Source organism: Oratosquilla oratoria, chromosome 13, assembly GCF_046742065.1.
Source record: "Oratosquilla oratoria isolate Oo_2021 chromosome 13, ASM4674206v1, whole genome shotgun sequence".
In the NCBI taxonomy this organism is placed as follows: Eukaryota; Metazoa; Arthropoda; class Malacostraca; order Stomatopoda; family Squillidae; genus Oratosquilla; species Oratosquilla oratoria.
In genome coordinates this window covers 34,355,800-34,381,224 of record NC_134789.1, presented here as the reverse complement: position 1 = coordinate 34,381,224, position 25,425 = coordinate 34,355,800, and the positions used below count along the sequence as shown (strand labels likewise).

The following is a 25,425-nucleotide window of genomic DNA, read 5'->3' as shown; positions in this document are numbered from 1 at the left end:
TGTACGTGTTTATGTGTGTGTGTGTGCGTTTTTGTGTGTGTTCCTGTGTGTGTGTTTCGTGTGTGTTTTTCGTGTTTTAATTTATTCCTTTGTTTATTTAAATAATTTGTTTTATTCATCTATTTTATTTATTTTATTATTATTATTACTATTATTATTATCATTTCTATTTATTCATTTATTTATTTATTCATTTTTGATGGGGTGGGTGGGTGCGTGTCCACTTGCCTTACCACGTGGGACATCATGTGGACCTTTTTAACCCTGAGGCTCTGCCCCTGTCGACCCAGTCAGTCGTCCTTCGCCCTTGACTTTGCCTTAGTAGAAGGCAGCCCTCCTTGGGCTACTTCTTCCGAGGGGCACTCCAGTCACGAGCCCCCTCAGTCTCCTTCTGGAAAGTTCTCGCGCCCGCTAGCTCTCTTGCTCTCTTGTGATTTATCGCTCTCTCTCTTGTGCTCTCTTTCTCGCTCTCTTTCTCTCTCTCGTGCTCTCTTTCTCGCACTCTGTATTTTTCTCTCTCTTGCTGTCTCTTTCTCTCTCTCGCTCGCTCTAAATCTATCTCCCACTCCTCCTTTCTCTCTCTTTCTCCCTCTAGTTCTCCCTCTCCCCTTTTCTCTTCCTCTCTTTCCCCTTCTCTCACCTTCTGTCCCTCTCTACACATCTCTATCCATTTCTCCACATCCCTCCACATTTTTCCACATGTTTCCACCTCTCTACAAATCTCTCCACGTGTCTCCGCTTCTCCCTACCTTTCTCTCGCTCTCTCGTTCTTTCTCGTCCTGTTTCTCCCTCTCTCCTTCTCCCTCTTCTCCCTGTGCATTTTCGTATTCATCGTAGTCCCCGTCATGTATTGTCGAGACCGGTTGTTACTGCTACAAAGGTGGCCAACACAAGTTGTCTACCTTGTTTTCGAAGTTAAACTAACTTAACATGTACAACATTGACCCACAGGCAGGTCATATCCTGCCGACCGTGTCTGGGATGGCGGGAACCGGCCTGTTTCCCAAGGAACACAAAATGCTGAGTTGGCACAGTCTTATGTCAAGAATTCTCAACCTTTCCTAAGGAACCCAAAATGCTGAGTTGACACAGTCTTGTCTCAAAAATTCTCAACCTTAGGATAATGGGATCCCTGGTCTCCTATGGGGCCACAGAGTAGGGCCACAAACCGAAAACTTATGGAAGCTAATGAACAGTAATCCATAATCGCTCGATACACAAGCGCGTAGGTTCAGACTACCTGGCGTACTCAGTCGTAGCCTACGGCTCGTTACCTAAGCTCGAGTGAAATCTACTCGTGTTAGTTAGAATGGGTCGTTCAAAGCACTTAACCACAGCAAATGGTTCAATCAAGACTGGCTTGACCCAGGTGACGAACTCTATAGTTTTATTCTGGTCGACATCAAGCGATATTATTCGTCTTTGGGGAAAACACTGCAGCAAAAGAAAATGGAGGAAGGAACAGTGACAGTTAACTAAAGGGTAAGCTCTGACGCTCAACAGAATTTGCCTAGACTTTTTGCATGATTTTACATTTGGAGAGCAGCTTCTACCCGTCCTGGCACTTTTAAATACATGATATTGCATCATCATTGTGGTATTATTAGATATTTGGTACTGCATCATCGTGGCCTTTCAACAGACATGGCTGTACATCACTTTCGTTCAGCTTTAATTCAGCGAGGCCCAAGGTATTCTGTGAGGCCCAAAGGTTACTCTATACTGGTTTAAGTTTCATAGTCTATCCAGAACAAAAATAATTAGTAGAGATTTTTTTTTTTTCGAGACCCAAGAGTTACTCCAAATTGAATGAAAGTGTCTGGTTCAGTTCAATTTCCTTGCATGAAATTCCAAAACTGCACAGATTGGTCAGTATTGGAAACCAGTAAACGTCTGCAATACCCGGGAGGAAAAGTTGAAAATTTTACAAAGTCCCGGGTACCCGAAGACATTTTTGAAAGATGTTTTCGTTTCAATTTTTGGAGACTTCCGAATTTTGAAGATTCCCAATAGAAATCTACCTGCACATGATTCACTCGCCAACTTTGATACTTTTCGCCAATTGCACGATCCAGGGTGGTTGGTAGGAGGGTAGGCGACAGGGAATTAATGGATTATGTAGTGGTGCCAAAAAGAAGGATTGGAAGTGTTCTGGACTTGAATGTGTCTTGGAGAGAGAGCGGTGGAGATAAAGAAAAATGTAAATTAAAGAAAGAAGAGAAGGGAAGAGGGCAAAGGAGTGCTGAAAGTGAACGGGTCGAACGAGAAGGGGAAAGAGGAAGAAAGCCAAGAGAAACTCAGAAAAGTGTGAAATCTAGAGGAAGAGAAAAGGGGAAGTAGGAGTCGAGGAAGAATTGGTGTGTTTCAAGGAGAAAGTAGAAAAGTGCGCAGAGACGGTGTGTGAAAAGAGAGGGTGGATGAAGGAGGAAAGGCAGTGAATGGTGGAATGAAAGGGTGAGTGTGGCTATGTGTGCAAATGAATAATAATTACAAAGAAAAATGAAGCGAGTGAGGAGGGGAGAAGTTGAACTCAATATGAGAAGCCAAGAGAACAGCGGATGGGAGGTGGGGTAAGTGTTTAACTGAGAAGGCCCAAGAATGAAGTGAATGGATGATTTTACGCAGAGGTACAGTGGATGTCTGTGGGACAGGAAAAAGAGAGTGCAAAAGGTAGGAATGAATAGAGGGATATTGTGAATGGTAAAAGATTGACGCAGCGCGAAGGGGTGGTCTTATTAATTATCTGCCCCGTATTTTTTTTTTTTTTTTTTTTTTTTCCTCCATATGAGGGGTTTGCCATATAATGAAGCAGTGAAAGTAGACCAAATCGTACTGCCGGGTTCTGCTATGGAAGCACTCTATCTCGTCGCGTTGCTTTTGACACAAGTGGTGTGGCGGGGAACGGGGATGACTCCTCATCAGCAAGGTGCCGAGACAGAAGAAGTATAAAAAGGGTTTTTAATATCAGTGAAGTAGATGTGTGTTGTGACTTGGCCATCAACATTATAAGGGAGAAAAGGCACTTAGTGTACAAAATAATAAATGAGCAAATAAAATGTAGAGCACCTTTAATTAAAGGGTTCCACGTGGTCCGAAGCGAAGTCGAAACCAATGATTCACAGAGGGACACGAGAGAAGTGCAGACGTAAGTCTGGATTTTTTTTTTCTCAATTTGTTCCTTTGATCTAAGTATTGGTCTATTTCTTAGTCAATATCTAAATAATTACCTATCCATTTATACATCTATTTATTCAACCATATCCTTATTCATTTGTTTATGTACGTATTTATCTAATTTAACGATTCATTTGTATTTAACTTATGATTTTATTATTTTTAGTTGCACCGATGTCTTGTTCGCGTTGAAATGTTCTTCCCTTTAACACTTTGGCTTTTATTCTGATTTCCCTCCGGATCAATAAAATCGCCTGGCGGCAGTCAGAATAAGCAGGAGTCCCATGTAGACGAGACAGGCTTCATTGAGGTTGGAATAAAATTACCTGCCCTTAGCCAGAATAAAATATCCAGTGCTAACTTTACAAGGAGAGGGATAAGTTGAATTAGGATGTCGTGCAAGTGTACAGTAACATTTAAAATAAAATGAAATGAAAGTAACATGAAATAAGCTAAATCACATAAAAATGGAATAAAAATATAAAAAAGTGAAATAGAATAAGATCAAGTAAAATTAATCCTATATCCCCATGGGTGCCAAGGTGATGTCACAGAAATGAATACAATGAGCCGGCGCCAGCCTGGCTGGAAGGAACAGCACCACCAGGTAGGGAAGGGAGTTAGCTGAGGTCGTGGGGCAATCCCTTCGTTAACTACGCCAGTAACTTTATACAACCATCACAAACTGAATTGCGTGTAATATTTAACCTTGTTAATATCAACTTCATAAATTGAGTATAAGTCATTCGTCGACGAAAACCAGCGCTTCTATTTACCTTAGAGACGGAGTTGCAGAGGTCAGTTATCAGTGGGAGAGTTAAGGAATGTAGAAGGAAGATGGGATAGTACAATTCAAAGGTGATCAGTATTTATATATTTATTTACATATTTATCTTTTAATCATATATTTATTTATTCATATATTCATCTATGTATCTGTTCATTTGCTACCTATATATATATATATATATATATATATAATATGTATGTATATATACATGCATGTCTTTATTTTTTGTTTATTTGTTTATCAATCTAATTTACTTTTTTTCTATTTTGTTTTATTTTCTTATATATTTCTGTTTTTATTTATATTTTTATTTTTTTCATTTTTAAGTTGGACGGGGAGGCCTTGGATGATCTCCCAAGAAATCCTGACGCGAAGAAAATGGTCTGCGCTTCGCCAAAAGAAAATATGTGAAATCTCTTTCCTTTCGGAGGGACTAAAGGCATTAAAAGAGAGAGAGAGAGAGAGAGAGAGAGAGAGAGAGAGAGAGAGAGACACGAGAAATAGCGGTACTTCTTCCTCAGTGTGTTATTTTTCTCCTTAAATTTCTGGAAATGAATGTTTTGAAATACAGAGCGCACATTAATCTTGATTAAACCATTTATGATAAAAGTATTTCCGAAAACGCTGTGACACACGACTCCAGGCGGGCCAAGCGGAAAACAAAATTTCGAGAAGAAAGTGGAGGACGAGATGAAATTATGAAAATTCCGGATGGGGCTTTGTACCGGCTCAGCATGGCAACATTATGCTTATGTGCCAATAAGCATAAGCATATGAGCAATACGAGAAATGTATTATGGTATAAAGAGGAATATCGCGACGAAATTAGCCCGTTCGTGTCTGGAATTCTCTTTCAGACGAATAAAATCGCCTGGCGGCAGCAGGAAATATTACGAGTTGAGTTTAATCGTCAAACTGTTAAACGACGTACGTTTAACCATTTTCATGTCTGTAGGGGTTTAACTCGGCATAGTATAACGCCCTGGAACCAGCCAGACTATTCATAGAGCGTTTCTGTATTTCAGGACAAAATAGCACTGAAGAGGTGCTAATCACACAAGTGGTAAAGGAGAGAGCTGAATAACATAAGAGCGTAAGAATGAAGGAGACTGCAAGAGACCATAAGGCCTACACTAGGCACTTCCATGTCTATTACCACCTGTCATCCCCATCCGTAAAGTTGTCTAACCATTTCTTTAAACAACCAATTGTTACAGCGCTCACTATGTTGTTACTAAATCTATTCCGCCCGTTGACTACCCTATTAGTAAACCAGTTTTTGTCTATTTCCTTCTTAAATCTAAATTTGTCCAGTTTAAAGCCATTACTGCGTCAGCACGGAGGGAAAGTAAAAGCTCAAAGTGATTGCTGTGCGACTCTGGTCCGTAGGGGTTTTGCTACAGAGTTCAGAATGGTGCCACTATACTAGTAAACGAGTGACATGAATCAGAGAGACTGTGGCACGGTCGCCTTCGACCTCGCCTCGTCAGGACAGAGGCACTGGTTCGATGAACAACCGCGACTTGTGACCTGCGACTGTTTCAGCGGGAGGGAGCAAAGGTGAACTCACTTTATGGCAACAGCTTCATGCAAGCTGCCGTTCTTCGATGGAAGTGATTCTGACAAGTTCTCTTAGACCCACAGAAGCATATTACTGCACACATGACTAGGCTGTCTCAGTTGATACTAAGGTTATACTTAAGGTTGCAGCTTAGCACCTCCAGGTATATATATGTATACACAATATATGCTTACACACACACGCACACACACACACACACCACACATACACACATATGTATATATATAAATATATGTATATATATATATGTGTGTGTGTGTGTGTAATGCTGCGCAATATAATATATTGTATATATCTTGTGTATTGGACTCTCCATAGCGTAAGAGGGGGTGTGTAATATACGATGACTTAAATTGCTTCTAGTGCGATGTTATAATTCATCGTAGCAAGATCATATATAACGTTTTCTCTCGGAAATGGATATTACGTCTGTCCTCTTGGGTACCATAGTTGTATCATTTTTCTAGTAGCCTCTGCACTGAATGAAATGGTGGACCAGGAGAAATCAGGGGTTACTGTCTTTCGCGGAAGGACTGCAAGCATTGTGTTCTCTCTCTCTCTCTCTCTTTTTTTTTTTTTTTTTTTTGCAAGTTCTCTCTCTCTTTCTTTCCCTCCCCCTCCATCCACCCCTCCCCCTCCATCCACCCCTCCCTCCCTCTCTCCCTCCCTCTCTCCCTCCATCCCTCCCTTCCTCCCTCCCTCCCTCCTTTCCTACCTCCTTCTCTCCCTTCTTCTTCCTCTCTTCTAACACTCCCTTCCTATCCTTCTCTATCCTTCTCTATCCTTCTCTTCCTCTTCCTTCCTCCCTTCCTTCCTCCCTTTCCCTCCCATCCTCCTTCCCTCCCAGCACCTTTTTTCACCCCGCCTTTCACCTTCCCAATCGTCCTCCCTTTCACCCTCCCTTTCACCCTCCCTTGCACCCTGCCTTTCCCCCTCGTCTTCGATCCTTCTCCCTCTCACCCGTCCTTCTAACCACCCTTTCACCCATCCACGAAAGTAACCACAGTTGGACGAACCCACAAAGCATGGAACAAGTCCTACACTCGGGAAACTGTTTATGACGCGAAGACTTAATGAAAACGAAACAACTAAAGATAAGACGATGCACTGGTGACAGTTGGGTGACACGGATGTATCGAAATGGTGACGGATTGGAAAAGGAGCGGGCGAGAAGTGATTGGTGGTGGTTGAAGTGATTGGGTCGGTGATGCGTCGAAGGATTAGAACGAGGGCCAAAGTAAGAGGGGTCGGTCACGTGATAGTGTAAGATACAAGAGTAGAAGAGAAGAGTGTGTGTGTGTGTGTATTCATATACATATAATGTGTGTGTGTGTGTATGTATGTATGTGATTCACGTGGTGGACTCGTGATCGACAGCTATTTCCCTCCCGGAAGAGACCGATCTATAGGTAATGCTGTGACCTTACACGCGCACACACGCCCCAATTCCCCGCGCACGAGAATTGGAGTAACAACCAGCAGCGCAGCGATACTGAAATTATTTCAGCCCTGGGCGGGATTCGAATCCGGACCGCCGTATTGGCGGCCGGGAACTCTACCAACTGCGCCATCGAGTCGAGTACGTGTGTGTGTGTGTGTGTGTGTGACACATAGGCCAGAGCGCTTTGTTTAGGTGACTAATGAACACAAGTGTGAAAGGACTCTCCAACGCTCATGACGGGTCTGCCAGTCTTTGTTCAACAAAGTCTGCACCATGTAGCACACTCTTAGGTGGCTCCTTTTTCTTCGACATTTTTTTTTTTTTTTTTTTTTTTTTTTTTTTTTTACACTGTCCCCCTCCCCCCTCCGACTTTTACCTAATCCCTTTCTTCCCCCCACCCCTTTTTCCACTTTCCGCCTCGCACCTTTCTCCTTCCCCCCATTTCCCCCCCCTCCGCCCTTTTTTCCTTTCCTGTCCCTTTTCCTTTCTCCTTTTTTTTTCCTTCTTGCTCTTGTTTTTTCCCTCATTTTTTCTGTCTTTTTTCACTTACCGTCTTCTTCACTCTCCGTCCTTTGTAACACTCTGTCCTCTTCCGTTCTGTCCTTTTTGTCCTCCCCGTCCTTTTTCCTCCCCGTCCTTGGTCGCCAAGTGAAGAAGGTGTTCCATAGAGGCAGAAGCCCCCACCGGCCTTAATCCCTCCTCCCCCACGCGAACGCATCCATCTCAAAACCCCTCATCTAACGCAATAATTAATCTTGTCATCCATCCCCTCGTCTTCTCGTCCATCTTGTTCTCCTGACACATCAAGGCAACGGTACTGGTGTGTGTGTGTGTGCGTGTGTGTGTGTGCGTGTGTGTGTGTGTGTGTGCGTGCGTGCGTGCGTGTGTGTATTTCTGTGTGTGTGGATATGGGTATGGGTAGGTGGGTGGGTGTGGGTTTGAGTGTGGGTTAAGTGTGTGTGTAGGTTGGTTTGTGTTTGTGCGCGCGCGCGCGTGTGTGTGACAGTAGGAGAGAGAGAAAGAGAGAGAGAGAGAGAGAGATAGAGAGAGAGATTGATTGAATGAGTTGCGGAGCCACATTATGTCTATAAATTGACTCTGATCCGATGTTTCTTTTATGGTCACGTCTCCAATTTGAACTGTAATTCTTAACTGAAATAACTACATGTTTGTCTTCGTGTCACTAAACTTTGTTTTCTTTTTCCTTGCAGGTATGGAAAGTGTGGTGTGTCCAGCTGATTCGATAAAGATGAAAATCCTTACAACTTCCAAGGGTTGGTGACCTAACGGAGAGGTAGGAAAGGAACGGTGAGCATATTTTTCTTTAAAAGAAAGAAAGAAAAAATATCATATTTTTCTTTAAAAGAAAGAAAAAAAATCTAAATCAACCAAATTTGAAACTATAAAACTAGTACCCTTTCAAGACTATTTTTAGAAACAAGTTCTTTTGGATTTTGAGACACAATCCTAATCCTTATGTGATCATATTTATTCAGAACTCGACAGAAAATTTACATTTTCCAGTCTGAATACCAGGAGTAAAATGAGGTAATCGCAATATATCCGAGCTCTACAGACATGCCTGTATACTTTTGAATGCTAGCCATGATTTAGTATATCGTACTTCTCTTAAAATAGGAGATTATTCATTAACCCATTCACCTCCGATGACAAGATGTCTTGTCATTTGTTCAAATAAAACAAAAAATCAAAAAACACCAAAATGTTTTATCAAACACCAGAAAAATATGACGTCAGTCCTCGCTTCGCTGCGAGCGAAGCGAGGATTGACGTCATATTTTTCTGGTGTTTGATCAAACATTTTGGTGTTTTATGATTTTTTGTTTTATTTGACCAAATGACAAGACATCTTGTCATCGGAGTTGAATGGGTTAAGAAACCCGCATTAATACATCAAGAGTTTAGGGTCTGTTCACACTTGCGGTTTGAACCGCGCGGAAACGGCGGGGGTGCCGCATAGTCGAATAGAAATGTTGTGGTTTTGTCTGAACGCCTACATTGAAGTACATAGTAATTGAGCCCCCGCGGTTCAGCCAGCTAGTGTGAGCAGGGGGTCCAAACAGAGTAATTTGCCTAGTCCTGACGCATCTTGGGACAGATTTAGATATCCACCCATCTTAACGACCACGAAATTGATGCGAATAAATGGAAACCCACGAGCCGACAGACACAGACAGACAGTTACAAATGACTTGGTCCTTGGCAACAAGGCGGGACTCAACAAGGGAAACATAACGAAAACAAACACCACCAGAGTGTGGAAACAATTGGAATAAATCGTACGGCTTGATACTCGCTTATCTATGCGAATACAGAACTTTTGAATGTAATGTGTATGCATGTATGTATGTATGTATGTATGTATGCATGCATGTATACATGCATGTATATGTGTATGTATATATATATATATATATATATATATATATACGAGTGTATATATATATTTATATACACGAGTGTATATATATATATATATATATATATATATATATATATATATATGATATGTATGCATGTACATATATATGCGTATATGGATGTACATGTATACATGTGCATGTGTGTGTATGTATATTTTCATGTAAGTGCAATAAATGTAAATACGCTACATGTATGAATCTCCGTGTAGCCAGATAGTATATTCTCTTGTAGACAAACGAGGCTGAATGCTAAAGAGGATTCACTCTTGATTGTTTTATTGCGTGTGTTCTCTGTATGGCGTAGTTTTTCTCTGTTGCTCATTGAGGCTCCGGAGTATTTCTCCTATTGTTACCGACAATTTGGAAATTCCTGGTTCCAGAGCGACATGATTGGCAGGGTCCGTATTTCTCGTATTTAGATAAAGTGTGATGATCATTGGCGTTCCTGTGAGGAGAGGCCTCAGCTGATTGGCTGCCATAGGCCAATGGGAGTGAGTGGATTAGGGGAGATAACTGGACCTTTCCCAGCGTGTGTAGTTGATCTGCCGGGCCCCAGTCGCTTTACGGAAGCCAAGGCCTGCAGATTCTCGACTTGTATGTTTAGGCTGGGTTGTTTGCTTTGAATGCACACGGCTTCCAGGAAAGCAGGCGATGAGGATCTGATTTTTTGCCTAAATATGTTCTTTTTGTGTTTGTTGTGTGAGGTGATGTAGTGTGACTGGACTCATTGGATAGATGCTAAGTTCAGCGTCGTGGTTTTGTTGGTGTCATACCAATGTAGGAGGTGAGTTTGGTACCAGTATATCTGTGTATGTGTTTTTGCGTGATTTTAAATATATATATATATATATATGTGTGTGTGTGTGTGTGTGTGCATTGTGCGTGTGCGTGCATGCGCACGTCAGGGATAGCCAAGGCAGGTGATAATCACCAGTGTCTGTTGCAGACACAACAGAGAAAATTCCAATGCACGCAAGTGAATGCATATCGTTTTTCTTCCCTTCCAAATGCATATAATAGAATTTTTTTACATTATGAAATATGGAGGCACTTTTACAGAATAGGATATTTTCTATAGTCATAGCTAAAATTACTAACAATAAATTCTCGTATGTATAAGAAATATGAAGATTTTTTTATAGCAAAGCATAGTTCGATTCGGAGAAAGCAGAATATGCTTACTTAGGGGCACCACGAATTCTCGTGTTCTTCCGCTCCAGGTGAAGCACCAGCAGGCACGCCATCGACCGCTGGCGACAGAAACGGCAGACGGGCGTGTCTGTCTGACCATCTGTCTGTCTGTCTGTCTGACGCACGAATGATGACGTCATTCCTCGTTTGTTCCCCTTCCCTCTGTATGTTCTTTTTCTTCTCCTCCTTCCTTGTCTTCTTGTCATATTCTCTTCACCTTCTTCATCACCACCTTCCTTCTTTCTTTTCTTCCTCTTCTTTTTTATTTTTTCTTCTTCCTCTTCCTATTTTTTATTTTTTATTCCTCTTTTTTCTTCTTTTTCTTCCTAATCTTCCTTTTCTTTTTTCTCTATTCTTCCTCCTTTTCTTCATCTTCACCGTCTTCTTTTTCCTCTTTCTCTTCTTCTGCTTCTGCTTTTCCTCATCTTCCTCTTCCTCCTCCTCCAACTCGTACTTCTCCTTCTCCTACTGCTATTCCTCCTCTTCCACATCCTCCTCTTCCTCCTCTTAGGTTACATTATGTAAAATTTAGCGATCCAAACTAACCTCAGTCTTTCCACTGGCTGAACAATATCGTCCTTAGAGAATTAGACCGAATATATGATGATTAATTTTGATAAAGCAACATCTATTTCCCGCGGACAAAACTACTTGTAGATTCTACAGTTCTTTATCTTGATAAAGTTCACTGGAATTTCTGTCTTAAATCAACGCTTGATAAGAGAAGTGCTTGTAGAAAATGCAGGCACCATCACAGCATGCCTGGATGCACACCATCTCTCCCGACCTGGAAACCTTCCATACCAAAGATCTGGAACCGACCCCTTAACATAGAGTCTTCTAATTTATAAACTCTACCTAGCACGAGAGAAAAATAACTCATGGAACTTACCAGTCAGCGACGAGAACGAGCGAGAAAAGCGGTAAATATAAAATTTAAATACTGGCTTTATGGCAAGATGGTCAGTCTCACCTTTAATACTGAGACGATATCTTATTCCTACACAACTGAGAAAGAGTCATTAAGACTCGAAATTACGAAGTGGTAGCACAGATGAACCACGGATGACTCATCACAACCGTTAAGGTAATCAGTTTATTTTAAGAGATAAAGAAAAAATATTGTAGAAAGTAGAAAATGCTGAACTTGCCATCACTTTTAACGACACATCTTTAAGAGAAAATCTCTTCCTCGCGCGCGCGCGCGTGTGTGTGTGTGTATGTGTGTATATGTGTGTATGTACTTATGTATGTATGTATCATATGCCGACTGTGTAGGTCGCCGCGTCCCGTCACGCTTGGGGAGTGTATCCACCTGCATCCGTTATTGTGACGCACGCACGACCGCGCCTGTGCGGGACAGCGTCACGGGGTTAATCGAAGTCGCAGAGGAAAATAGTGGAAGAGAGCTAAGAGCGTATTTAGAAGTGGACTGGAGTAAGAGGGACGGGGACTACAAACGGTGCAGCGAGGCAGTAGGAGGGTGATTTAAAGCAGGTAGAGAGGGAGGAGGAGTTGGAGAGGGAGTGAAGTGGGAAGAGGGGAACAAGGAGAAAAGGTCATTTGGTGGACCAAAAGATTTCGTTGGCTTCTACATTACACATAACTGTGTGTCTATTTCTATTCGTTTGTATATTTGCACACTAGTATGTTTAACATGAAGTAATTATATCTATTAAATTATTTATTAATCTATTTATCAGTTTTAACCACTTGGTTATTTGTTTATGTACCTGACGGCAGCCAGAACGAACGTGGAAATCGAATAGAAGCTCTAAAGTCGCCTCAATTCGAGCCAAAGGGGATAATGCTGACTGGGTCTTTCCACGGTTTAAGAAATAATAAATTGGATTAACGGCAACCAGAGTAGAAGTCGACTACAGGCACCAAAGGCTAGAAAGACTGAGACGAATTGTCACATTTTTTTTTCTTGATCCATGAAGCCAATTGATCTCCTATGAAAGAACAGCCATCAACCCTTTAACGCTTTGAATGAAATCATCTGGCGGCACAAAATGAACATTCGTGTTTATTTGCTATTTCAGCGACCTCATTTCCAGTGGATGTCTTTAATGTTGAATACAGTCACATTGTGACTGGTACAAACACTATAATTCCTTTATGCCCAGTGAAGCATTGTATCGAATTGGGTTCAACCAAGGAATAGAGCGAAAAGAAAAACGACGCATTACGAAGTGTTGATTGAAAGTTGTCCGAAGAGCAGTAAAGCCCTTTTACGACTGCGAGTAATAATGAGGCCACAGATTTTATGAGAAATTTAGTATCCCTAAACTGCTTCCTTTCTAATTAAGGTCTTGGCAACGGTGACAACAGACCCCCACCCCCACCCCCGTGTCTCCTCCTCAAATGAATAAAATCGTCAGGCGCCAGCCCTGTTATGTCGTCAAAAGTTCTGTTATTACTCAGCGTGGTCGTGGATCACACGCTTGTCTCGTAATCGACAGATTTTTGAAGATTTTTAACTTCGTGAATGAGAGGTCAGAACTCAGACCGATCTCTGAGTAGTGTTGCGACCACACAAACACACTGGCGCACAGACATACACACACACACACACACACACACACACACACACACACACACACACACACACACACACACACACACACACACACACACACACACACACACACACACACACACACACACACACACACACACACACACACACACACATACACACACACACACACACACACACACACACACACACACACACACACACACGCACGCTTACGCTCACCCCCCCACACACACATACACACGCGTACACTCACCCCCCACACAAACACATACGCATACACTCCCCTACTCTCTCTCTCTCTCACACACACACACACACACACACACACACACACACACACACACACACACACACACACACACACACACACACACACACACACACACACACACACACACACACACACACACACACACACACACACACAGCATTACCCATAGATCGGCCATATGAGCTCTTAGCTCTCTTTCGGGAGGGAAATAGCTGTCGATCACGAGTCCAGTACGTGATCCAAGACCATGGTGAACCGCACACACACACACAAGCAAGCACACACACACAAGCACACACACACAAGCACACACACACACACACACACACACACACACACACACACACAAGCAAGCAAACAAACAAAGAAACCGTCTTCTTCGGGGAAACAGTAACGGCATGAAGTGTTAGCGAAGCTCACAAGCCTTGAGTGAGGATCGATCTCGGGTCTGCTTCATCAGGAGTCCTTTGTGTGTGTGTGTGTGTGTGTGTGTGTGTGTGTGTGTGTGTGTGTGTGTGCGTGCGTGCGTGCGTGCGTGTGAGTGAGGGGGTGTCTACACCGGTGTCATTGTGTGACTGCGTCTGCATGTCTGTGCATCTGTGTGTGTGTATGTATATGTATGTGTGCGCATGTGCATACGTGTGTATGGACGTGTTATATGGACCGAAAACGAAAAGCGATATTCTTGCACAACAAGATGGCTGGGCTGTGATTCCATGTGACGGGGGGGGGGGGCGATCCTCCTGAAACCAGATACGCGGAGTTGCGGTCTGAGAGAGTTGTTCGAGAGAAAGAGAGAGAGAGAGGGAGTGGGGGAGAAAGACAGGGAGGGAAGAGAGAGAGAGAGAGAGTTGGAGAGATGGTGAGAGAAAAAGAGGAGAGAGAGGAAGACATAGTGAGAAATGGAGAGAGCGAGAGGGGTAGAGAGGTCTAGAAATGGAGAGAAATAGAGAGAGAGAGAGAGAGGTAAACAGAGAGAAAGGGGTTGAGGGAGAGAGAGGGGTTGAGGGAAAAGGAGAGGGGGAGAGATGGAGAGATGGCGAGAGGAAGGAGTTGAGGGAGAGAGTGGGATAGAGTGAGAGCGAGGGGTAGAGAGAGGTAGGAGAGTGAGAGTGGTAGGGGGAGAGAGAGGTAGAGGGAGAGGGCGAAGTAGAGGGTGAGATGGGTAGAAGGAGAGAGAGGGCTAAAGGGAGAGAGGGCTAAAGGGAGAGAGGGGGGAATAGAGGAAGAGAGAGGGGTAGAGGGAGAAAGAGGAGTAGAAAGAAAGACAGGGGTAGAGGGAGAGGGAGAAAAATAGAGGGAAAAGGGTTGAGGGAGGGGGGGGGAAGAGTGAGAAGGGGAGAGAGAATAAGTGGGAGGAGGAGGAAGAGGAAAAGAACTCCAGATGGGAAGAGGGGATTATAAGTCAACGGACAGTCCTGTGTTGTGGAGAAGACAGAATAATGATGATCGTGGACTGGGAAGAAGACAGCACGGGGATGGAGCCAAGATCTGCAGAGACAGGGGTGGTAATAGATGCGGAAGAACCAAGTCTGAAGAGGTATATGACAGGATGAGAGAGCTCGAGGGACAAGGAGATGGAAGTCATAAGAGGCTGAATAACCTAAGAGCGCGTAGAAGATATACTGTTATGGTGGAGGTCCGAGTCACAGAAATGGAAGTCGTAAAATCGAGGCGCCAAGGCTGGGGGTGGAGATAGAAGGGTGGTTGTGGTGGAGGTCGATGGAACGGGACCAGGTGGAATTGGAGGGATTAAAACCGAGAATGAACTGAGGGGGTGTAATTGGGCAATTTGTAGGTCATCATGAGGAAATGCGGGGAAAAATAGGTCTCTCAGGCCGTGGGTGCCTTTGGGTCCCTCCTGAGGGAAGACGGTGATCACGAAGGAAGGCCTCCGAGGTAGGCACGTGAGGCAACGTAGAGGTTCTTTAGAGGAACTGATAAGGGCACTACGTAGAGATTTGGTGGTGGTCATGGAAAACAAATGGAAATGTGACTGGTCGGGTGTAGACGAAGTGAGCGATGAGACGCTGAGGAACTGAGGCAGGTGGTTGATTTCTATCAAGAAAGTGGACATAGGAGAAGTCCTTGTGAATACATGTATATATATACATATGCATATATATATATATATATATATATATATGTGTGTGTGTGTATATATATTATATATATATATATTTGTGTGTGTGTGTGTGTGTGTGTAGGTATATATGTATATGTGTATGTATGACGTGGATGGGAATAGGAAACACAGAAGTCTTAGTCTGAGTTTATTCCTAATTACCTTCGCAGCTATGTATTTTCACAGGAATATGCTTTGAAAGGGCACATCTGCGAAACTAGCCTGGAAAATAAACTCGGACTTAGACTCTGTCTTTTATTCCCGTTAACGTCAACAAATATATATATATATATATATATATATATATATATATATATATATATATATATATAGTATGTATGTATATACACATATAGACACACATACATACATACACACATACAAGTAAACCTGTTTCCAAGGTTCCCCGGGCAGGCAGGCGAGCGGCCACATGCGGTCACCAAATTGGCCCCCTTCGCAGGCCTTTCAACCAGAATGGCCCACTTTGTATGCTATTACAGGCAGTGCGTGCCAGCATGTATGCAGCATATTGTTTACACTTGCCTAGGCACTCAGCATTGTGGAAAAAAAATCGACATTGATCAAACGCATAATGTTTAGTCTATGGGAGACATGTTTTGCCGAGTAATCACTAAGTAGATCAAACTACTGCAATGGAACCAAGATAATAGCCTTTCTTGGACACAAGGGCATCTACATGCTGAGTTTCACGGCGGCTAGAATATGGATAGATATTTTCTTTTGTTTTATATAACAGCGATGGAGTGGGTAGGTCGGAATGGATAACCATTCAGGCTAGGCGATAAGACTTTTTTCAATAGGTTACAATTATTATTCATTATCATTGTCATTCAAATAGCTATCAAAGTACAACTAAGTTAAAAACCTTTCATGGCAAACGGCGCATCCATATGTGAAATTTCACGTGGGTACCTCCAGAAATGTGACCGTAGGAGGGAGATATACAAAATCTCATTTACTTTTGTTTATGCATAAAATAGTTTTGCAGAGGGAAGGAGAGAAAGAGAATAGGGAAAGAAAACAGAAAAGAGAACAAGAAACTAATCATTACTCGGGCGAAGATGATGTTGATAGAAAGGTGAGGGTGTGGGATAGATTAAATAGAGAGGGAAGAATACGTGATAGTCGATTGAAATGGATTGACAGTGAGAAGAGAAGAATAAAAATTTGAATAAAAACATGACTGAAGTCTTCCACACATTGAGCTGTTGGTGATGGACTGCACTAGGTTTCGTCCTGGCTCACGCCAAGAGACGCTTAGTAGTGGCCCATGCAGAGTTCGCACTGCCAGTGCAGTCGTGGAAAGTGCTATGTGAAAGGTTTATTGCTGAAACGGATCGCCAAAAACGAAGTCGTACGTTTTATGACTTAACACTTGACCCCTCGGTTTTCTTAGATGGTGGTGGTGGTGGTGATGATGATGAGGAGGAGGAGGATGGTGATGGTGAGGAGGAGGAGGAGGAGGAGGAGGAGTAGATGGTGATGATGATGGTGAGGAGGAGGAGGAGGAGGATGATAAGGAGGAAGAAGAGGAGGAAGAGGGGAAAAGAGGTACGAAGAGAAGGAACAGTTTGGGAAAGAAGAGCAGGAAGTTTCGAGAAAAAGAGAATAAATGCGGCGGCACACTAGGCATTTCTCACTAGCATGCTACTTGTACATGCCACTTCGTGTGTGTAAAAGGACTTCAGCTACGATCTATTGTTTTTTAAATTTCCAAATGTCAAATTACTTCTGAGTCATCGATTGAGGAGAAGCTGAACTACGAGAAGTGAAACCCATAGGAATGAAAGACTGAAATGTTCTTATAACGGACACCTAGAATATTGTAACCGAAGTAGCATTCTAGCCTGGTGTGCCGCCACCTTAAGGGGAAGGAAGATAAGGAAATAGAGACGATGATGATGATGATGATGATGAAGAAGAAAGAGGAGGAGGAGTCGATGGGAACCGTGGTAATGAAGTTATTAGAAAAATTTGATTGTTAAAAAGTTTTGACTCTTTTAATGGCAGTTGTTAGAAGTTTTCATCATTAACTGTTAATATCTCACTGTTTTAACATGCAAGCAGAGAGAAGCATATATTGTCTGGCTGCCGTGTGTTGACATCCTTCGTACCGTAAAGAAGCGATGGCCGACCCACAAGGCCCTTCATGTCAAGGACACCTTTTCCACCGTCGTAACCTTCCAAGCTAAAAAAGCCTCCACCAGAGTGTGCTTGTAGGTTGCATGTTAGCAACCTGCTTGCCCGCCTAAGGTCGTCATGCACACTAACAATTACAGATCAGCAGTGCAAGTTGCGCGCTGGCACCTGACCTACCGCAGTGCCTCACCTGAGGTGGTTGGCGCCGTTTTCGTGCCAAGGGTGGTGGGGTTGTCGGGATAGGAGGAGTTCCTGACGAATATAAACAGTTTTTATATTTTCTCTCTTTTTTTCTTTCTCTCCCTCTTTTTTTTCTGATTATTTCCTGTTGTGGATGAAACCACCTGCCGGTAGGATAGGTTCGGAATCCCTTTAATCCTTTTGTAAATGTAGTCTTTTGGCGGTGGACTGGATGAGCATCGAAGGCGACGCCTTGCGTGAGGTCTCGAGGACCTCGACGGCTCTAATCAAAGCGGAGGCGAACCCTTGACGCCGCCACGCTGTCGGGAGGAGCGACTGGCTGCACGCCATTTTCCCCAGCAGAGGAAGAGCAGGAGGAAAAGGAGGAGGAAGAGGAGGAGGAGGATGGGGGATGAGAAAGGGAGGAAGAGAAGAGGGGAGGAGGAGGAAGAGGAGGAGAGGTGGGAGTAGGAAGGTGAGGAAGAGGAGGGGGAAAAATGGGAAGAGGAAGGCGAGAAAGAGGAGCAAGATGAGGAGGAGGAGCAAGAAAAGAAGTAAGAGGGGGCAAGAGGAGCAAGAGAAGAACAGGAAACGTAGTAGGAGGTGGCAAAGGTGATGAATGAGGAGGAGGAGGAAGCGAAGAAGGAAGTAGAGGCCTTGCTGCACCTCATTTTCTGCAAATAAAGCAAAATGAGAGAGAGGAAGAGGAGGAAGAGAAAAAGGAAAAGAATACCATGCTATATTTTTTTCGCAGAGAAGAGGAAATGAAGGAGGAAAAGGAGGAGGAAGAGGAAATGAAGGAGGAGGAGGAAGAGGAGGTCATACCGCACGCTATTTTCCGCAGAGAAAACGAAATGCAGAAGGTGAAGGAGGGGGTAGCGGCAAAGGACCATGAGGAGGAGGAGGAAGGGGAGGCGGTGCTGGCAAAGGACAAGGAGGAGGGCAAAAACGAAGAGGAGGAGAAAGAGGAGGAAGGTGATAAATTATGATCAAAAGGTGGATGAGGAGGAGTTGGAGGACGGCCGAGAGTGTTTGACGTTGGCTTCTGTCGGTGCGTTGCGGAAAGAAACTGAGGAGGGATTGGTCTCTCAGCCAATGAACGTCTTGTGCGTGAAAGTCTTCGGTTCATATCGTGGTTACCATGATGGCACTTATCACTCTCTTTCCACGCTTCTAGACTTGACGCCTTGTCTTCTTCCAGAAGGGCCACACACAGTTGAACAGAATAGTTGGAAACTTGTGTACTTTGCCATTGATTTGCAGTGCAGAAATACATAAGTATAATGATAACTTCTGCCTCTAGTTCCACCGACTGATAACGTGCACCCTATCAGTGGTTGGCAAGACTCTTCGGGTCCTCCTGCACACCTCCCTGGAAAGAAGTATTGGGCCGCTTCCTGTGTCGCATTAGTTTGTTTCTTCGCCACCGACTGAGGTAAGGAACAAGGATGTAAGAAATACAGTTGAAGAAGGAGATCTTGGGCCCAATCCGGAGACCGAATGCCAGCCCCTCAGGGCTGCATCTCCCAATGAGTGTGAGTGGGTTTGACAGGTTTATTAAAATAGCCAACTCAGGTGTCCATCACGCAGGCCCACCACACACAAGAAGGTACTCGTCATACGACTCACACATGTAATACAATACATAAATTATGAAATACACACATTTATTGATTTTGCCGCTCGTTCATCCATCGCAGTAAACCCCTGCCTGTTTGTGTGCACGCGTGTGCGTGTCTGTGTGTATGTATTTTATCATTTCACAAAAACATTATAAACATCTGAGTCCCCTTTTCACGGTGTATGCGCGGACCCAGGAGAAGCTCAGGGATTCCGTGCTCCCTCGATGACGTCACACGTTGCCTCGTTTACCGGCAGGACTCGATCCGCCGTCGCGCTCGGCGGGCAGGGCGCTTCCAGATGTGGTGCACCAGTCAGAAAGTCACCCCCACCTCTCCTCTCCCTTCCTCCCCATCTCTCTCTCTCTCTCTCTCTCTCTCTCTCTCTCTCTCTCTCTCTCTCTCTCTCTCGCTCTCTCTCTCTTCCTTTTTTCACCTTTCCCTTTTCTCCTCTTTCCCACTCTGTTCCTACCCCTCTCCTCCCTCTCTCTTTTCTCTCTCTCTCATATATATATATATATATATATATATGTATATTATATATATATATATATATATATATGTGTGTGTGTGTGTGTGTGTGTGTGTGTGTGTGTGTGTATCATATGATATAAAACAATATCATGTGTACATGCATATGTGTGGCTGAGTTTGTGTGTATTCATGCACTGTTTTTACGCTTTCATAGTTGTTTATCAGTGCCAGCTGGTTTGTTTTCCACAAGCTGGGCTCGGCATGCCATTAAAACATTCCACCCATGCAGCCGAAGCCCAGCACGATCGATACAATCAGTCGCAGAACCGTACAAGTGGAAGAGTTGTAGGCATGGCAGCTATCCTGCCATATAATGACAGCTGCTAGGTCAGAAAGGATCCACATTATTCGCTTTTTTTCTGTCTCATTATTTTTATTTTTGTATTTTTTGTTGTTCGTTGTATTCTCTCACGTTGTGGATTTGTCTCGGGTGGGATCTTACTCGCAGCCTTTGTTTTATGGACTTCTGTTGACGCGATTTGAAGGAACTCCTACCTGGTCATCTGGCAACAGCCTCCTTCCATGCAATTGGTAACCATGGCAACAGTGACGCTAGGCACCATCCTCCTCCTCCCCCCCTCTCCCTTGTCTTCACACTCACCCTCACATTTTCCTTCCTCTTGTCCTTCCCTTTTCCTCGTTTGTCCTTCTCTGTCCTTTATTCCTGTGCCCTTCTTCGTCTTACTCTCGTTCTTGTTGAGTTATAATCTTGTTCTTGTTATCTCTCTTTGCCTCTCTCTCTTGCTCTCTCTCTCTCTCTTGCTCTCTCTCTATCTCTTGCTCTCTCTCTCTCTCTCTCTCTCTCTCTCTCTCTCTCTCTCTCTCTCTCTCTCTCTCTCTCTCTCTCTCTCTCTCTGCTCACTCACTCTCTGCTCACTATCTCTCTCTCTCTCTCTGCTCACCCTCTCTCTCTCTCTCTCTCTCTCTCTCTCTCTCTCTCTCTCTCTCTCTCTCTCTCTCTCTCTCTTTTTTCTCTCTCTCCTCTATCTCCTCTCTCTCTTTCTCTCTCTCTCGTCTCTCCCTCCGCCTCACACCCCCCTCTCTCTCTATCTATCTATCTCTATTTTTCACTTTCGTCCCCATTCTCACATTTTCTCGCGCATTCTGTCTCTCTCTGCCTCTTCCTCTCTCTTTCTATCTACCTTTTCCTTTGGCCCCCTGACCTCTTGCATTCCATTTCCCTCCTTTCCCTTTCCCTGTCCCTCTGCCTGCCTGCCGCTGCCCCTCGTTCATGCACGCGTGGCTTACTGACTGCACAAGTGGTATGCAATCATTATTTTAGGAATTTTAGCGACATAACTAGGAGCCAGAGTCAGGCAGCGGTCGTTTATGATTGAAGACTGGAGTTCACAAAATAAATAACATTGGGCACCTTTTACTCCTCTGACTCTACCTCGTGAGATATTATCCACAAGGAGAGAAAAATCTAGTATTCTACCAATGAAATGTCTTCATCTCCCTTCCCATCTCCCTTCCCATCGGCATTTCCCTTTCCCTCCCGTCTCTCTCTCTCTTACCCTCCCCTCTCCCTTCCCCTCTCCCTTCCCCTATCCCTTCCCCTATCCCTTCCCCTCACTCTTCCTCTCCCCCTTCCTCTCTTCCCCTCCCTTTCCCCTCTTTCTTCCCCTCTCCTTTTCCCATTTCCTTCCCTTCTTTCTTCCCCTTTCCCTACCCCCTCTCCCTACCCCTCTCCCTACCCCTCTCCCTACCACCTCTCCCTACCCCTCTCCCTACCCCTCTCCCTACCCCTCTCCCTACCCCTCTCCCTACCACCTCTCCCTACCCATCTCCCTACCCCTCTCCCTACCTCTCTCTTTACCCCTCTCTCTACCTCTCTCCCTTCCCCTCTCCCTTCCCCTCTCCCTTTCCCTCTCCCTTCTCCTCTCGATGACTTTATTTCTTTTACTCTTCCTCCCTTCCCTCCCCTTTCTCCCCCTCTGTACCATTTCATGATGTCCTGCCTCGCTCCTTCTTCTGTTGCTCTGATTCCTCTTAAAATCTTTCACCGGAAATGGAGGTCCTCTTTATCCGAGGGGAAGAATCGAACGTCAAGCCGGGAGGGCTGTGAAAAACTCTTAATTGAAAGAGTTTTCGCTCTTTGCTCTCCCAGGTGTTATTGCGCTGAATGCCGTAGCCTGTCGGCAGATGCTACGGTGTTCGAGTTCTCGAAGATGCTGAAGATATGTAGATTGTCTTCTCCCTTTCAATTCTCTCTTTTGATTCTTTCTACTTCGGTTTCTTTTGCTTGTCTTCCGTCTCGTGTTTGTGTTTCTGCCTCTCTCACTCCGTCTTTCGCTCTTGGATTTCTTCAGGCTCTTCCCCTTCTTCGCCTCGGGAAGGAATCGAATTATTGTCTTGTGTATTCAAGTCCATGGAAGCATCTTGCCCACGTCAAGTTGTTGTTGTTGTTGTTGTTGTTGCTGTTGTTGTTCTTCTTCTTTTCTTTTCTTCTTATTCTTCTTATTCTTCTTATTCTTCTTCTTATTCGTATTCTCATTATCATTATTCTTCTTCTATCCTTTTCTTCTTGTATCCTCTTCTTCTATCATCTTCATCATCTTCTTCTTCATCTTCCTCCTCCTCCTCCTCACCAGACAATTTTGATCAACTCGAGAACACGCCCCCTCTCTGTGTTTTTTGGAAACCCTATAAAGAGTGTTTCGCTAAACCCTCTAAAGCATGTTGTCTACTTGAGACTTTCTGGCCAGTGCCGCCAGACGTATTTGTTCCTCTGAAAGAAGGGCCTTGTGTGCTTTTGGGAGTTCATTACTTTAGAATCTCGTGTCTGACCTGCCAAGGAGCGTTCTTGCCTCCGCTTCTAAGTCAGATTACGTCGCGAATCCTTCCCCAACCTTTTATCTCTCTCTTTTTTTTTGTCTTTGTCTCTCCAGTCTCCTGTTTCTCTTTTTGTGCCACGTCTCCAGCCCCAACGTTTTCTCGAAAGTCTCTCTCTTGTCTCTAACTTCTTCTTCCTTGCTTAATCTTCCACTTCCTATTCCAACCGGACGTCTTACTTCGGAGGTTATTTTGGCGTTTCTTTCATCCCTCCCCGTCTTTCTTGTGCCACCGTCTCTTGTACTTAGTGCCTCTTTCATTCCCTCTTCTCTTCTCTTCTCTCGCCCCCTTCCATTTCTCGTTTGTTCTTTTATCTTTGAATTCCCCCTCTTTACCACATTTTCTTTCCTCCTCCTGCGTTCGTCATTATGTGTTACTTTTTGTCTTTCGTTTCTCTTTGTAATATTGGTCTCCTCCACCGCCTCCTGCCTCTTTGTACCTCTTCTTCTTCTTCATGAGGAAGAGTCTTCCTTCGTCTTACCTCTCACCTCCTGAAGGTTATTCTTGGTCTCGTCTTTCTTAACTTTTTCTCCCGTTTTTTTTTTTTTTTTTTTTTTCTGAATTCTTGCAACCTTCCTGTTTGATTACTTGTTTCTAGTTTTTTCTGTACGCCGCTTCTCTTTTATTTTGTTATCCTCTCCCTCCTCGCGCTCCTCTTCCATCTCCTTCTCCCTCTACTCCTTCTTATTCATCTCCTTCTTCGTCTCCCTCTTTTCCATTTCGGCCTCCTTTTTCCTCTTCTCTTCCTTCTCCTTCTTCTCCTTCCATTTTCCTACTCCTATTCCTCCTCTTCCTCCTCCTCCTCCTCCTCTTCCTCTTCCTCCTCTTCCTCCTTCTCTTCCTCCTCCTCCTCTTCCTCCTCTTCCTCCTCCTCCTCTTCCTCCTCTTCCTTCTACTCCTCCCTTCCTCCTCCTCCTCCTCCTCCTCCATCATCTCATACTCTTCACTGGTCCCTACCCTGGAACTCCTCCCCTTGTCATTCCTTTTCTCTCCAATTACTCTTCCCATTTCCCTCTTAATGACTGTCCCCGTCAGTATGAGGCGCTTTGAGTTGCACGAAAGCTCCTGGCATTAGTCACAAAAAAGAAACTGCAAAATGCGTTATCATAAAGGAGGGGTTTGGACATTTTTCCCCTCATCTCTTGCTGCTGCCCCGTTCTTCCTTCCTCTCCAGGTATCTCTTGTATCCGTGGTGAGCTCGTGTTGACTCCTGTGGTGTCTGTAAAATGTTTCCTTCCCCGAAGTCCGAGGTTCTTCATCTCGTGATTAGGGTGTCCTTGGATGGCCAGGCTCTCGACAGCCATTCAAGACACCGGCAAGTTGAGATATTTTTAGAGTACTTTGGAGAGGATCTTTACCAACTTGCCAGCTTGATGTAGTTCATATCCTCGATTTGTTTGTGTCTCAATCAACTCTTTGTTTATATTCTCGGTCAGATGTCTTTAGTCAAATTTTTTAACTGTGTGACTTGAGTTTGCTTTCTCAGCTGAAGAAAATTTAATATTTCTAGCCTGAACAAAGTATCCAAAGGCCATGTTGAAGGGCGTATCTAATACATAACAACCAGTTTTGTTGATGCTCCTTGTCCATACGAAATCCCATAGTCGTATAACGAGACCTCCAGTCAATTTGTGAATTCTCTGTTCATCGTCTCAGTTGTCTATTTATTGACTAGACCCTTCAGACTTATTTCGAGTAACCTCGTAAGGAAAACTGGGGCACTCAACGTTGTTCTCTAACTTCCGACAGTCTATTCCATTCGTCTGTGGCCTCTTTCTGAAGCTTCTTATGTTAACAGCTCCGGCTGATTGACTGATGATGCCATAAAGCGAGTCTCGCTTTCCTTGGACCCACTTCGAGACCATTTTGATATTTTATGGACTGCTGTTGGCATCATCGGGCGTGTCGACGACTTTCAGCCAATCTATCGTGGTTACGGTGAAGGTCCTCAGAGTTTCTGTAACGCGTTTCCAAGTTGAGGTCCACATATTCCCTTGTTACTACTATAACATGATTGTTATGTTGCTTCGATATAGGTACAATCCTCGTTGCAATGTATTAAAAAAAGGTACGATTCTTCGTGTCATGTCAGGGAGGTGAGGGCCAAACCTCCAACGAACTCTTCATCATATCAACAACAACAAGTCTTGGCGTGAGTGGTACCATTACATCCTGTAACACGTATCACGGACTACCAGATACCTTTGCTCCCCTAGCACGCCGGGCAAAGGTGGTAGCTTCAGGCACTTGATGCATAAAATCTTCACAATATGTGATGCTACGATCTGCAGCTGTGCCTCCGTACGCGTGCAGCTGAGCTATGCAGGTCGTCGGCGGCGCGCGTCGGTTGCAGCTGCCGGTCGAGCGTCCTGCACTTTTATCGCCAAGTGTGTAAATTTGTCCTCCAAGTTTATGCTCTGAGTGATGGAGGGAGGGGTGGGGAGGGTGATGTGGTGGTGGTAAAAAAGGGTGGCTTGGTGGTGGGCGTGGGGGTGGTGGCAGTGGTGGTGATGGTGGACATGGTGGTGGTGTAA

The 25,425-nt window shown here is 44.2% G+C and overlaps 1 protein-coding gene across 2 annotated transcripts in view; it reads left to right on the top strand.

The window, feature by feature from the left end:
- LOC143032368 (uncharacterized) overlaps nt 1-25,425 on the top strand; it is an 867,199-nt gene that overhangs the window by 141,270 nt on the left and 700,504 nt on the right. The gene's annotated exons all lie outside the window — the stretch shown is intronic.